The 16,286-nt window shown below is 39.9% G+C and overlaps 1 non-coding gene across 1 annotated transcript; it reads left to right on the top strand.

The window, feature by feature from the left end:
* Positions 1–6,896: 6,896 nt before the first annotated feature.
* On the top strand, positions 6,897–7,003 carry LOC133820454 (small nucleolar RNA R71). Its single transcript, XR_009886863.1, has one exon. It is a non-coding gene; the product is annotated as a small nucleolar RNA R71 (small nucleolar RNA).
* The last annotated feature ends 9,283 nt before the right edge of the window (positions 7,004–16,286 follow it).

Below are 16,286 nucleotides of genomic sequence, written 5' to 3' on the forward strand. Positions count from 1 at the left end.
TTTGAACAAGTATCAAATGAAGCTAAATCCTCTCAAGTGTTCCTTCGGAGTAGGATCAGGGAAATTTTTGGGGTTCATTGTCAATTCAAGAGGAATCGAAGCCAACCCCGAAAAGATCAAAGCCCTGATCGACATGAAATCGCCGGTGAAAATCAAAGATGTGCAAAGTTTAACTGGAAGGATTGCCGCACTCAGTAGATTTATTTCAAAGTCAACGGATAAATGTGTCCCTTTCTTTAATCTACTTAGAGGCAACAAGAAGTTCGAGTGGACTGGAGACTGCGAACAGGCTTTCCAAGCCTTAAAAGCCTACATTGCACAACCTCCTGTCCTATCAAAGCCTAAAGATGGGGAAACTTTGTTCATTTACCTGGCGATCACCGAATATGATGCTAGTGCGGTGCTAGTAAGAGAAGAAGAAGGCGTACAAAAGGCAGTTTATTATGTGAGCAAGAGGTTAATCGGGGCCGAATTGAGATATCCTCCCATCGAAAGATTAGCCTATTGCCTAATTTTGGCCTCAAGGAAGTTACGTCCTTACTTCCAAGCCCATCCCATCACAGTCTTAACTGACCAGCCCCTTCGGCAAGTTCTACAAAAGCCAGAGGCTGCTGGACGTTTGTTAAAATGGGCAGTCGAACTTGGGCAGTTCAATATAACATATTCACCGCGAGCAGCAGTAAAAGGACAAGTCTTGGCTGATCTCATAGCCGAATTTATCGAACTCCTAGACAACGAACAGAGCGAAAAACCTAGTGCGCTTGAGCCTCAAGTTGAAGCTCCTTCGTGGAAGTTATTCATGGACGGATCGTCCAACGAATCTCACGCAGGAGCAGGAGTGATATTGATAACGCCAGAGGGGTATCGATTTCACTGCGCGATTAGGTTTGATTTCACCGCTTCAAACAATGAACCGAGTATGAAGCCCTACTCGCTGGATTAAGGTTGTCCAAAGACATGAGTATAAAAGTGCTGGATATTTACAGTGATTCACAATTGGTAGTGAATCAGGTCTTAGGGGAGTATCAAGCACGAAGCCTGAAAAAGGTAGCCTATCTGAAAAAAACCAAAGACAGGCCTCCAGCAAATACCCTGAGATCATAATTCAAACGCAGATGCCTTAGCCAAACTCGCGAGTGCGAAGGATGCTGACACTTTAAATATAGTGCCAGTTGAATGGCTACGCGAGCCGAGCATACGAGCAGATGATGCCAATATGGAGGTACGGTTAGAAGATACATGGATGGCACCGTACTTGGAGTATCTCATGAGTGGTGTACTACCATCAGATAGAAACAAAGCCAGGACTCTTCAGAGTCAGGCTGCTAGGTACATATTGGTCGATGGTGTTCTATACCGAAGAGGATACTCCATGCCATTGCTCAGATGCATTACACCAGAAAAGGCTAAAGAGCTGATGAAGGAGGTACATGAAGGCTTCTGTGGGGATCACGTTGGGGGGTAGAGCTTATCGAAGAAGATTCTAAGGCAAGGTTATTTCTGGCCGACTATGAACGAAGACTCAATGGAGTTTGTGCAAAAATGTGATAAGTGTCAGAGGTTTTCCAAAATCCCATGCGCAGCTCCTAACGAGTTAAAGCAAATGTAAAGTCCATGGCCCTTCGCAGTATGGGGTATCGATATAATTAGGTCCTTGCCAACGGGAAAAGGTGGAGTAAAATACGCAGTTGTAGCAGTCGACTACTTCACCAAATGGGCCGAAGCTGAGCCATTCGCTACCATAACGACAAAGAAAGTTCTTGACTTTGTCATCAAGAACATTGTTTGCCAATATGGGTTGCCTCGGAAGATTGTCTCAGACAACGGCACCCTGTTTGACAGCGACCTATTCACAGACTTCTGCGAAAGGCATGGAAACGTCAAGAGCTTTTTTTCAGTCGCGCATCCACAAGCAAATGGGCAAGTCGAAGCAGTGAATAAAACACTAAAAGATACCCTGAAGAAAAGGCTAGAAGAAGCTAAAGGAGCATGGCCAGAACAGCTGCCTGAAGTACTCTGGTCGTATAGACTGTTGCAAAAATTATGGCTACGCAAGTATACGTAATCGCTTTTGTAGTTTATTTCGGTAAGACCGATATCGTTCCCACGGAGACTGATTTATCAATTACCAAATAATTAATTTTTAGTTTCTATTTGACTAATGAAAACTGGATTTGTAAATTTTGAAAACAAGAAAACAAAAATAAATGAAAATTGCATAAATCAAATAATAACAAGAACACAAGGATTAAATTCACTGTCAAACAATTAGGAATCCTAATCTTCTCTACTATCCACTCTATTAATCTTTAATTCAATTACTACTGGAACTCTTCTCACTGAAATGATAGGCATGCAAAAATGTTAACTATTCGAGTTAAGAGATAGAAAACTCGACCTAATGTGAATTCCCTATATTTCTATGGTCAATTCAAACAATAGGAAGCAATGAATACAACCATAAATCACATAAACCAATTTGATACTCTTGTTCTAAATTGAAATCTATGTCTATTCAATTTTAGCATATTCAAATCTCACTTTTCAGATTTTGATTCAAATTCATAAATCGTATGTAAAAGTTGATCAATCAATCACATACACAATAAACACAAACTGAATAGATTTCAGATGAAGAAGAAATAGATAAATGCATTAAATCATAATAGAGTTTCAAGAGAGTCAATTAGAAAACCTAAATAGAAATTTAGTTCATGTTTATCATTAAGAAATCCATAAACATGAAATTAACATAAACTAAAAGAAAAAGAAAAGAAAAGAAAAGAACTCTATATGATCAATCCAATCTTCATCCAAAGCCTCCTTAGCCTCCTCTCCCAGTCCAGATATCCAAAAAGTGCCTCCTTTTCTCTCCTTAATCGTAACTTAAACCTAATTAGCGATTTTTTAAACATGAAAGGACCAAAACACCCTTAATTAAAAATTTGCGTTTTTCTCATTTATAGACATATCCTGCGGTTGTAGGATGTCATTCCTGCGGTCGCAGGAATGCTCTTGAAATGCAAAAACTTCTCTGGAGTTGCGGCCGCAAGACACACTTCCTGCAGTCACAGGAAGTGCTCCGAAACACCGTTTTCCATCAATTTTTGTCATTTTGTCGATGTTTCCACCATGTTTCCACACCTAAGCCCTTTGACACCTGAAAACATACAAAAACGAACGTAAAATAGAACAAAACAAAACAAACACCTAATACTTTACCTGAAAAACACATAGACAAATGAGTCTAAAACTCGTTTATCAAACTTCCCCAAACTTAACATTTGCTCGCCCTCGAGCAAAGAAAACAAGACTCAAGATAAACTAAACAAATAAATACAGACACTAAACAAATGAATCAAGATAACCACAATTTTTAAGCCTCAAAATTAATGAAGGACAAGCATATATAATTTTCGAAAAATAACTGACAAGTCATCCACATTTTCAATCCAACCACTTCTTCAAATTTCCTTAACCCATTGATCATTTTTGTTTGCTCAACCATGAACAATAAATAACACATATTTAAAATAATTTACACATGCTGAACTCTCACCATCAATCCATCAAATCCCAAATTTCCATATGCTTGCTAACTTATTATTCTCCACTAATATAAATCAATGCATGTGCAAGAATTAAAAGGTCTTTTAAAGCTTGTATTGAGAGGCTTAGGTAACGGTAGATAAAATAGTCATTTAGGCTCATATATACCATAAGCATATAATCCAAACAAACCACACCTGATATCCACATTGTAATCCAAACAACTCCAAATTTTCCTTTATTTTCCATGATTGAGAAAAATTCACACTAGATGTATCTTTTTTTTTCTTTTTTTTTTCAACTTCACTTCCCCAAACTTATGTTTTTCAATGTGAACAAACATAAGAAGTGTAGCTTATTTTCAATCTCTTTTTTTTTTTCTTCGAATTTTCCTCTCAATCTTTCCGTTTATTTTTCTATTGTCACAACCAAATCAAAAAATAACACCCATTACAAATCAATCCCCATTTATATGTTTATATGCTCATGGTATAAATTAAGGGAATGAAAACAATAATTAAGTGTTCAATTAGGCTCAAAATAAGTGGTTAACAATAAAAAGTTATACTTTTAGGCTCGAAAAATGGTAACTAAGGATAAATTAATCAAGGATGGATTGAAAGGCTCAAACGTTCCAAAAAAATCGCCTAAATCATTTTCCTAAAAAGCATTGTCTATGATTTCGCCTCAAATAGTAAGCAAGCAAGTTCTAGAATTGTTCATACATTCTTTCCCCATTCAAAATTCAGCAAGTGTAAATTTATTTAAATGCAAGAATTTACCAATCATGATCAAATATTCAGTTTTACAATAAATTAAAGTAATCCAAAGAAGTGGTCAAACCAAGCACACGGATTGTTTTTACAATCAAGCATATTTTTCTCGAATTATATTACAAGTCATTCACGTATTCTCATCGGCTAATCATTGTTATCTTGATTCAACACACTCTCTAGATACCCTAGCACACAACACAATTAACACACAAAACCAAACACAATTTAACAAACACCAAACTAAACAGAAACTTGACTCAACTAACCTGACACAAAAAACTAACATAAATCCCTCTTCCACAAACTTAACAAAAACATTGTCTCCAATGTTTAAATAAAAGCTAAGGAAAGGAAACTTACCTAACTCGACTCATGATGAAGGTCCTACCTCGTCATCCCCCTCAGGTGGAGGCTACGCAAAATTGGGTGGTTGTGGATATGATGGAAATCCACTAGTGTCAATGCCAAAATGAGTGGTGAAGGCTTGGTTGTAGGCATATTGGTTCTTCGCGTTTTTTTTCGATTTTTTTTTCACGTATTTCACGATTTCATAATCAACAATATTTATAAGAAAATTAAAATTAAACAAAAACTAACTAAAGATAAATAAAAATTGTCTTAACTAAAATAGCTTAAAAACTTAACGAACTTAAATAAATTTAAATGAACTTGGGATGCCTCCTAATGGCGATGTCGTTAACGTCATTTAGCTGGACGCTGAACTCTCTACACCTTCAACTTGGGTCAAGTCCACCCCTTGCATCCTTGAGAGCCATCGTGTCATACGAGGAGAATTCCCTTCTACTGTTGAGAATATTGAAATTATCCCCAATGTCATCGAAACCTTCAAACTTGCCACACAATAATCTTTTCATACGACGTCGAATTGTTCGAAATCGTTCTTTGGTCATCTTCTTATTTTTACCAATTGATTCTTGACAATCATTCACCACATCAACTCTACAACATGTAGGAATTTCAGTTACTGCAAAGACATTAAAACTTATTTCCTCATTTTGGACTTGCAACCTTAACTCCACCTTTTGTACATCGATTAAAGCTCGTCCTGTGGCTAAGAATGGCCTTCCAAGAATGATTGGGACGCTAGCATCCTCCTCCATATCAAGTACAATAAAGTCTGCTGGGAAGATGAACTTGTCCACTTTTACTAGAACATCTTCAATAATACCCTGAGGATGTGCTATTGATCTGTCTGCCAACTGAAGAGTCACTGTTGTAGGTCTTGCTTCCCCAAGCTTCAATCTTCTAAAAACAAAAAGCGGCATTAGATTAATGCTCGCCCCCAAATCACATAGAACATTCATGCTATCAAAATTCCCAATAGTGCAGGGTATTGTGAAACTCCCAGGATCTCTCAGTTTCTGAGGAAGCTTCCTTTGCAGAATGGCACTGCACTCTTCAGTGAGCGCCACCGTCTCATAATCCTCCATCTTCCTTTTCTTGGAAAGAATCTCCTTCATGAATTTCACATAACTCGGCATTTGCTCCAAAGCCTCAGCAAATGGGATGTTAATGTGAAGCTTTTTAAACACCTCCAGAAACTTTGAGAATTGTTTGTCAAGAGAATTCTTTCGGAGTCGTGGATACGGGATTTTGACATTAGAATCAACAACTACCGGTTGAATCTTCTCTTGGGTTGTAAGATCTTCAGTAACCTTTTTCTCCACTTGGGACTCAACTTTTTCATAACTCTCCTCTTCCTCTGCCTTTTTTTGTTGAGTCCCTTTTAGAGAAGGACCCTCAGTTTCTTTTCCGCTCCTCAAAGTGATAGCTTGGCATTGCTCCATAGGATTTACCACAGTATTGCTAGGGAAATTCCCTTGAGGCCTAGTATTCAACATATTGGCCAGCTGCCCCACTTGCATCTCCAATTTTCTGATGGAGGATCTAGTCTCAGTCATAAACTGAGTTTGAGTGTTGGTGAGGGTTAATAGGGTATCCTGCAATTCACTAGGCTGTTCTGTAGGAGCTGGTGGACTAGGTTGCTGAGAGGTTGGTGCTTGTGGTGGAGTTTGAGTCATAGGTCGCTGATACTGTGGTTGAAACACTTGTTGTTGGTCCTGACTATTTCTCCCAGAAAAGTTAGGATGGTTTCTCCACCCTGGATTATAGGAGTTGGAGTAAGGGTTGTTGTAAGGCCTCTGAAAACTATCCACTGCCTGGACTTGAGCTTGAACTAATGGGACATTGTTGGGATCTAAAGCAGCATGGCACTGGTCAAAAGGATGAGGCCCTCCACACAATTCACACATTACTTGGGCTTTCACAACCTGGGCAGACATGGTATTTTGTTGCAGCTGCTTAGTTAGAGACGCAACTTGAGCAGTTAAGGCTGTGATTGCATCTAATTCGTGAACCCCTGCAACCTTGTTATTACTGCCCGCTCGTTCACTTGGCCATTGGTAATTATTAATGGCCATTTTCTCTAATAGTTCATAAGCTTCATTAGCACTTTTGCTCATAAATGCTCCTCCCGTTGCTGCATCAATGATTGTGCGAGTGGTACCGCACAAACCATTGTAAAAATTGTGGACCAACATCCACTTCTCAATACCATGGTGGGGACATTTTCTTATTAAGTCCTTGAACCTCTCCCAAGCATCATACAAGGATTCTCCCTCAAATTGAGAAAAGCTATTGATCTCCCCTCTCAGTTTAGCAGCCTTAGCAGGTGGAAAGAACTTCGCTAAAAACTTCTGAGCTAGAGCATCCCAAGTGGTGATAGTATTGGGCTCAAGTGAATTCAGCCAACTTTTCGCTCGCTGCCGTAGTGAGAATGGGAACAACCTCAATCTAATGGCATCGTCACTCACCCCATTCATCTTGAAAGTAGCACACAACTCCAGGAAATTGGCTATGTGCATATTGGGGTCTTCAGTGGGGAGGCCACTAAATTGAACCGCAGTTTGGACCATCTGCAATATAGCAGGTTTGATCTCAAAATTATTTGCCTCTACTGCCGGAGGACGGATGAATGAGTGTACCCCTGTGACAGTAGGGAGTACATAGTCCCGTACAGCTCTTGGACGGGCAGGATTATGATTTTGTGGTGCTCCCCCGCTCATGTTTTCTACACTGTTGTTATTAATATCTGCTGTAACAACAGTGGAATTTTCATCCCTCTTATTTTTTCTATTTCGCTTGCACTCTTTCTCAATCTCAAGATTAATTGGAATTGGACTGTCAACTCCCCTTCTACTGCGCATATAAGGAAAGTACCTAAGATAAAGAACAACCGCAGCCAAACAAATTAGAAATTATGTAAAAAACAGCCAAATTAGAAATAAAATTAACTATTTTAATATTGATAATTTTTCAGTCCCCGACAACGGCGCAAAAAACTTGTTGCGAAAATTATGGCTACGCAAGTATACGTAATCGCTTTTGTAGTTTATTTCGGTAAGACCGATATCATTCCCACGGAGACAGATTTATCAATTACCAAATAATTAATTTTTAGTTTCTATTTGACTAATGAAAACTGGATTTGTAAATTTTGAAAACAAGAAAACTAAAATAAATGAAAATTGCATAAATCAAATAATAACAAGAACACAAGGATTAAATTCACTGTAAAACAATTAGGAATCCTAATCTTCTCTACTATCCACTCTATTAATCTTTAATTCAATTACTACTGAAACTTTTCTCACTGAAATGATAAGCATGCAAAAGTGTTAACTATTCGAGTTAAGAGATAGAAAACTCGACCTAATGTGAATTCCCTATATTTCTATGGTCAATTCAAACAATAGGAAACAATGAATACAGCCATAAATCACATAAACCAATTTGATACTCTCGTTCTAAATTGAAATCTATGTCTATTCAATTTTAGCATATTCAAATCTCACTTTTCAGATTTTGATTCAAATTCATAAATCGTATGTAAAAGTTGATCAATCAATCACATACACAATAAACACAAACTGAATAGATTTAAGATGAAGAAGAAATAGATAAATGCATTAAATCATAATAGAGTTTCAAGAGAGTCAATTAGAAAACCTAAACAGAAATTTAGTTCATGTTTATCATTAAGAAATCCATAAACATGAAATTAACATAAACTAAAAGAAAAAGAAAAGAAAAGAAAAGAACTCTATATGATCAATCCAATCTTCATCCAAAGCCTCCTTAGCCTCCTCTCCCAGTCTAGATATCCAAAAAGTGCCTCCTTTTCTCTCCTTAATCGTAACTTAAACCTAATTAGCGATTTTTTAAACATGAAAGGACCAAAACACCCTTAATTAAAAATCTGCGTTTTTCTCATTTGTAGACATATCCTGCGGTTGTAGGATGTCATTCCTGCGGTCGTAGGAATGCTCTAGAAATGCAAAAACTTCTCTGGAGTTGTGGCCGCAAGACACACTTCCTGCAGTCGCAGGAAGTGCTCCGAAACACCGTTTTCCATCAATTTTTGTCATTTTGTCGATGTTTCCACCATGTTTCCACACCTAAGCCCTTTGACACCTGAAAACATACAAAAACGAACGTAAAATAGAACAAAACAAAACAAACACCTAATACTTTACCTGAAAAACACATAGACAAATGAGTCTAAAACTCGTTTATCAAACTTCCCCAAACTTAACATTTGCTCGCCCTCGAGCAAAGAAAACAAGACTCAAGATAAACTAAACAAATAAATACATACACTAAACAAATGAATCAAGATAACCACAATTTTTAAGCCTCAAAATTAATGAAGGACAAGCATATATAATTTTCGAAAAATAACTGACAAGTCATCCACATTTTCAATCCAACCACTTCTTCAAATTTCCTTAACCCATTGATCATTTTTGTCTGCTCAAACATGAACAATAAATAACACATATTTAAAATAATTTACACATGCTGAACTCTCACCATCAATCCATCAAATCCCAAATTTCCATATGCTTGCTAACTTATTATTCTCCACTAATATAAATCAATGCATGTGCAAGAATCAAAAGGTCTTTTAAAGCTTGTATTGAGAGGCTTAGGTAACGGTAGATAAAATAGTCATTTAGGCTCATATATACCATAAGCATATAATCCAAACAAACCACACATGATATCCACATTGTAAGGCCGTCCTGACTAATGAGTCAGTGCAATGTGACCAGTGCCCAGTACCACTGCCGAACCTGACTAATGAGTCAGAGCTTCACAGTTGATACTAGCACCTTTGCCAAATCTGACTAATGAGTCAGTGCCATGCACAAGTGAGCAACATTTGCTAAGTATTCCACAATCAATTCATGTCCACATTTATACAACCAACATGCCTCATGAATAACCATACATGTCACATCTGGGGTGCAGTTTTCTTACCTCTGGTTCGAGATAGAATGAATAAAAGAACGACCCTTGAGAACGATCAACCTTTTGGTCCTTTAGCGGTTACCTGGTCATAACCAATTATGGGATTCCATCAATAAAATGAATAACAAAGGGTTCCCAAACCAAAACCTAGCCTCCGAGACATCAAACACTACTAAACCGGGTAGTAGGATCGACCCCGAGGCCTAAGGCTTGAATCCCCAAGCTAAAAATCCATTTATGGCCAAAAATGCCCTTATGGGTCGCGGCTCACCAAAGCCATGCCATGGCTCACCCTCCTGACAGAGGCGTTTCCACCCCTGAAACCAACATAGGCCGCGGCTCACCATAGCCATGCCGCGGCCCTTTACCCAAACCAGCAAGCACCAGCTCAATTTCCCCTGCGTTTTCCCTTGGAACCAAACCTTCAAACCAGTTCCAAACATCAACCTAACACCCAATTCAACCCCTAAACTTCATCTACAACTCACCCTCATCAAAACCCAAGTTAAACATCAACCTAACTTCCATTAATTCCAACTATCCACCAAAGAATTACAAGCTGAAAACTTAAACCAAAATAGAGTAAAACCAGAAAGTTAATGGTTGAAACTCACCTCAAACTTGAAATTAAACCCCCTTCAATGGATGAACCAACCCTATAAAATCAGCTCCTTGATTTCCTAGCTTGATTCCTCACTTTGAGCTCAAAAACTCCAAAGGGAAAATGAGAGAAAATGATGTACGGGAAGGAAAAAACCTTGCTCTGTTTTCTATAGCCAACTAAAGCTTCATATAAATCCAAACCAAATGACCTAAATGCCCCAAGGTCATTTAAGGTTTCTAAAGTCATTCCAAGGGGTAAAATCAGTATTTTCCACCTATCTCGTTAATCATAATTAATGCTCTCCAATTCCCGTTAATCTCGATAATCTCAAACACCAATAATTCATATCCCGTTACCCTATAACTCCCGGTAATACTCTAATCATTAAAACACCCCGAGACTCACCCCGAGCCCCGAGCTTAAGCCTGTTATGACCAAACCGATAATTTATATTTAAAGATCGTCTCATGCCGAATGGCTCGAACAAACCCACATTATAATGTGGTCTCAACATATAACACCGACATGTATACAAATATACAATTTACCCTCAATGGGCCAAATTACCATCACACCCCTGTAATTAGAAATATGGACTCTCATGCATGCATTTCACATCATATTATAATATAATCCACATAAACATGCATATATTCATTTAATGGCATAATTAAACAAGTATGGCCCTCCCGGACTACTATTCCCGTCATTAAACCATATCGGAGAATTCGGGGTATTACAACTATCCCTTCCTTACTGAAATTTCGTCCTCGAAATTTACCTAAACAGCTCGGGATACTGACTCTGCATATCTGACTCCAGCTCCCAAGTCGCTTCCTCGACCTTGCTGTTCCTCCACAATACCTTAACCAAAGGCATCGTCTTGTTCCTGAGGACCTTGTCTTTTCTATCAAGTATCTAAACTGGCTGCTCCTCAAAGGAGAGATCTGGTTCAAGCTCCAGATCTTCGTAACTCAAAATATGGCTCACATCAGATACATACCTCCGAAGAGCTGATACATGGATCACATTATGCACGGCAAACAACGCCGGAGGCAAGGCCAATCTATAAGCCACCTGACCAATTCTCTCCAGGATCTCAAATGGACCTACAAATCTAGGGCTTAACTTGCCTTTCTTCCCAAACCTTCTCACCCCTTTCCATGGCGAGACTCTGAGGAAAACATAGTCTCCTACTTGGAACTCCACGTTCCTGCGCTTGGGATCTGCATAGCTCTTCTGTCTACTCTGAGAAGCAAGCATTCGAGCTCTAATCTTCTCAATAGCCTCACTGGTCCTCTGAACTGCCTCAGGACCTAAGTATCTCCTTTCACCAGTCTCATCCCAATGAATGGGAGATCTGCACTTCCTACCATACAGCATCTCATAAGGTGCAACTCCAATGGTAGATTGATAACTGTTGTTGTAGGAGAATTCTATCAAAGGCAGATACTTACTCCAAGATCCACTGAAGTCCAACACACATGCTCTCAGCATGTCTTCCAATATCTGGATAATCCTCTCAGATTGCCCATCTGTCTGAGGATGATAAGTTGTACTGAACTTCAACTATGTCCCCATGGCTTTCTGCAAACTCCCCCAAAACTTGGAAGTAAAAGTGGGGTCCCGATCTGACACGATCGACCTAGGTGCTCCATGGAGGCGCACGATCTCTCTCACATAGAGATCTGCATACTGATCAACTGTATATGTAGTCCTCACTGACAGAAAGTGAGCTGACTTGGTGTAGCGATCCACTATCACCCAAATAGAATCATGCTGACCAACAGTCCTGGGTAAGCCCACCACAAAATCCATTGTGATGCCTTCCCACTTCCATTCTGGGATATCCAGAGGCTGCAACAACCTTGCCGGCCTCTGATTCTCAGCCTTGACCTGTTGACATGTCAATCACTTAGCCACATACTCTACAACATCTCTCTTCATCCCCGGCCACCAATATAACGATCTCACATCCTGATACATCTTCGTGGTGCCTGGATGCAAAGAGTAAGGTGTAGTATGAGATTCATCCAGAGATCTTTCGCCTCAATGCAGTGTCTAACAGAACACATATCCGCCCCTTGTATCTCAACAAGCCTAACTCAGACACTGTATAATCCCTGGATGCTCCAGCCAGAACATCCTCTCTAATCTTGATCAGCTGTGGATCACTCAACTGACCTTCTTTGATTCTCTCCAACAGCGTAGACTGTAGCGTAATGTTAGCCAACTGGCCCACCAATAACTCTATATCAGCTCTGGTCATATCATCTGCTAACTCTCTGGCTATCAGCCTCATACCATGAATCTGTCCCGGACCCTTCCGGCTTAAAGCATCAGCTACCACGTTGGCTTTTCCTGGATGATACAGAATCTCACAGTCATAATCCTTTACTAACTCCATCCAACGCCTTTGTCTCATATTCAAGTCTTTCTGAGTGAAGAAGTATTTCGGGCTCTTGTGGTCTGTATAAATCTCACACTTTTCTCCATAGAGATAATGCCTCCATATCTTCAAAGCAAAAATCACAGCTGCCAACTCTAAATCATGAGTGGGATACCTTTTCTCATACTGCTTCAACTGACGAGAAGCATAGGCAATAACCTTCTCCGATTGCATCAAAACACAGCCCAAACCCTGATGAGAAGCATCACAGTAAATCACAAACTTCTCCTGATCTGTCGGGAGACTCAGAATCGGAGCTGTAATCAATCTTTGCTTCAGTTCCTGGAAGTTGTTCTCACACTAATCTGACCACACAAACTTCTGGCTCTTGCGTGTCAGCTCAGTCAAAGCAATAGCAATCTTCGAGAACCCTTCTACGAAACGCCTGTAATAACCTGCCAACCCAAGGAAACTTCTAACCTTAGAAGCATTCTTTGGCCTTGGCCAATCTCTGACCGCCTCGATCTTTGTTGGATCTACCTTAATCCCCTCCTTACTGACAATGTTGCCAAGAAAGGATACCTGAGACAACCATAACTCACACTTCTTGAATTTTGCAAACAACCTGTGTTCTCTCAGTCTCTGTAAAACCAACCTCAGATGTTGCTCATGCTCTAACTCAGTCTGAGAATATACCAGAATATCATCAATGAAGACTATCACAAACTGGTCCAAATAATCCTTGAACACTCTGTTCATCATATCCATTAAAGCAGCAGGGGCATTAGTCAATCCAAAAGACATAACTAGGAACTCATAATGCCCATACCTGGTACGAAAGGCAGTCTTCGGTATGTCTCCCTCCTTGACCCTCAACTGATGATAACCAGAATGAAGGTCGATCTCTGAGAATACCTTCTTACCTTGCAACTGGTCGAACAGATCGTCTATCCTTGGCAAAGGATAACTATTCTTAATTGTCAACTTATTTAGTTCTCTGTAATCTATACACATTCTCAGAGACTCTAACAGAGGCGTTTCCACCCCTGAAACCAACATAGGCCGCGGCTCACCATAGCCATGTCGCGGCCCTTTACCCAAACCAGCAAGCACCAGCTCGATTTCCCCTGCGTTTTCCCTTGGAACCAAACCTTCAAACCAGTTCCAAACATCAACCTAACACCCAATTCAACCCCTAAACTTCATCTACAACTCACCCTCATCAAAACCCAAGTTAAACATCAACCTAACTTCCATTAATTCCAACTATCCACCAAAGAATTACAAGCTGAAAACTTAAACCAAAATAGAGTAAAACCAGAAAGTTAATGGTTGAAACTCACCTCAAACTTGAAATTAAACCCCCTTCAATGGATGAACCAACCCTATAAACTCAGCTCCTTGATTTCCTATCTTGATTCCTCACTTTGAGCTCAAAAACTCCAAAGGGAAAATGAGAGAAAATGATGTACGGGAAGGAGAAAACCTTGCTCTATTTTCTATAGCCAACTAAAGCTTCATATAAATCCAAACCAAATGACCTAAATGTCCCTAGGTCATTTAAGGTTTCTAAAGTCATTCCAAGGGGTAAAATCTGTATTTTCCACCTATCTCGTTAATCATAATTAATGCTTTCCAATTCCCGCTAATCTCGATAATCTCAAACACCAATAATTCATATCCCATTACCCTATAACCCCCGGTAATACTCTAATCATTAAAACACACCGAGACTCACCCCAATCCCCGAGCTTAAGCCTGTTATGACCAAACCGATAATTTATATTTAAAGATCATCTCATGCCGAATGGCTCGTACAAACCCACATTATAATGTGGTCTCAACATATAACACCGACATGCATACAAATATACAATTTACCCTCAACGGGCCAAATTACCATCACACCCCTGTAATTAGAAATATGGACTTTCATGCATGCATTTCACATCATATTATAATATAATCCACATAAACATGCATATATTCATTTAATGGCATAATTAAACAAGTATGGCTCTCCCGACCTACTATTCCCGTCATTAAACCATATCGGAGAATTCGGGGTATTACACTCGGTGAGCGTCAGCAGGTTCCCTGATTGTAACCCCAGTTGGTCTCCTCCACATTGGAGACGCTAGGGGTTGCTGCTCGGGTTCCGTTCAGGCATTAGCATCTTCCACCGAAGGACCACTCGTCATTGGTTGAGGGTCCCAGAGGCCAGCCAACCTAATGTTAGCCTCTGTAACTAAATTTTTGACACTTTTTTCAGCATCTGACATGTTGGCTAAGAGTGCCGCCCTTGACTCCATCCCTGGAGTTGGGTTTTGTTGCAACCATGGGCCTGGAACACATTAAAAATTCAAGACATTGTGGTGGAAAAACACTAAGTGAAGAAGCCAGCGACGTGAAAATTTTACCTCCTCGTGTGAAAGCCAAGTTGTCTGCGACCAGGTCAGGTGTAAGGAAGTACTCCTGGTAGTACCTCCCCACGTTGGAAATATGGGTAGTGTCAGTTAGGAAAGTTCGCCCGATTTCTTGATGACAAAGATGGAAGAACCCCTTGCCTTCTTAGTTGGGGTTGGATTTGAGATCGAACAGGTAGTTGACCTCGTGCGGCGACGGTGCAAGCCATTTTTTCTGGCTATACAGGATATAGAGTGCAACAAGCATTCTATATCCATTTGGAGTAATTTGGAAAGGGGCAACTTCGAAATAGTTGGCTATCCCCTGAAAGAAAGCATGAAGAGGAAAAGTGGCACCTGCCTCGACATGAAACCACGACCAGGCGCTGTAAGCACCCCCAGGCAGGTTAGCCCTTTGGTCGGGGTTAGGTTTGACTAGGGTCACCCCTGTCAGATTGTATTTGTTTAAGTAGTTGGCGATCATCCTGGTCGTCACCCTACTCTCAGCGACAACATGCCACTCGACATTTGGCTGAATAGCGTGTCGAGAACGGGCATGCCTTTGCACATTTGGGTCAGGAATATTTTCATCTCGACCACTGGTCGAGGGAGCATTAGCAGTAGGCTGATGAGAACTGTTGGGGGTTTTTCTTTTTCGAGCTTTAGTTTTGGTGCGAGCCATATTTTGGGTCGAAACTGGGGAAGTGTTTAGGCTAAGGTGAGAAAAAGGAATGTCTGGTATAAGAGTCGAAGGTTGTTCTTCGTCTTCAAGCAGATGAACTAAGAGATCGTCGTCGATAGGTCTTTCTCCTCCCCACGGGTCTTGCATATGAACTGCAAATAGACAAAGGAGGAGATAAGACTCACAGCCTGGGAACTTATGTTGAGAGTTGGAATAACGTTGCTCGCGTCTATCGACCAGCAGCATTCTAACCAAACACTAAGTTTTATGCTAGCAGTTTGAAAAACGGATCAAAAAGGAAAGTAAAAGGTTTTCTAAAAAGAAGCTTTTTCAACTCCTAAGGGGCGGGAAAAACCCAGTTTTTCAACTAGCTTAAAAATCGAATTTTCACATCGATTTTACGCCCTAAAATTGTGATCCTGACTATCAAACTAATTCCTAACTTATATAGATGAAAATTACACTGCCCTATCAAGCATCAACAGTATATACAAAATCCTCACAAATCTCTACTCAAGAACATGAAAAGTCTCAGAACTCAAAAACA

The sequence above is a fragment of the Humulus lupulus genome, chromosome 2 (genome assembly GCF_963169125.1).
Source record: "Humulus lupulus chromosome 2, drHumLupu1.1, whole genome shotgun sequence".
Lineage (NCBI taxonomy): Eukaryota > Viridiplantae > Streptophyta > Magnoliopsida > Rosales > Cannabaceae > Humulus > Humulus lupulus.